Below are 345 nucleotides of genomic sequence, written 5' to 3'. Positions count from 1 at the left end.
CGCCACGGGCACGTGCTGCTGCCCGCGGCGCCCCGGCCCGGCCGGGACCTGGCCCTGGAAGCAGGAGGCAAAGCCCTGCCTGGCCCCACGGCTCTGGGATGGATTTGGCACCAAGCCGGGCTGGACACACTGGAGGACCAGCAAACATCCCTGGCCTGGGCCCAGCTGACGGCTCCACTCTGACAGCAGCAGGGAAGGAACGGCAGCAGCAGGGACAGCAGCACGGGCAGCTCTATGAGAGGAGACAGGGCTGGGCTCGGATCTGCCTGGTGCAGGACACAGGGCTCTGGTTTCTCCACAACGACTGCAACACCGTCGGGCCAGCTCCCGTGTGAAGGAGCAACC

General features: G+C 67.8%; 1 protein-coding gene across 1 annotated transcript in view; it reads right to left on the bottom strand.

The window, feature by feature from the left end:
- CAD (carbamoyl-phosphate synthetase 2, aspartate transcarbamylase, and dihydroorotase) overlaps positions 1 to 345 on the bottom strand; it is a 22,455-nt gene that overhangs the window by 247 nt on the left and 21,863 nt on the right. The window lies entirely within an intron of this gene.

The sequence above is a fragment of the Chaetura pelagica genome, unplaced genomic scaffold (genome assembly GCF_000747805.2).
Source record: "Chaetura pelagica isolate M959 unplaced genomic scaffold, ChaPel_1.0 scaffold307, whole genome shotgun sequence".
NCBI classification, from domain to species: domain Eukaryota; kingdom Metazoa; phylum Chordata; class Aves; order Apodiformes; family Apodidae; genus Chaetura; species Chaetura pelagica.
The sequence above is the reverse complement of the archived record's forward strand: the minus strand, read 5'-3'. Positions and strand labels throughout refer to the sequence as shown.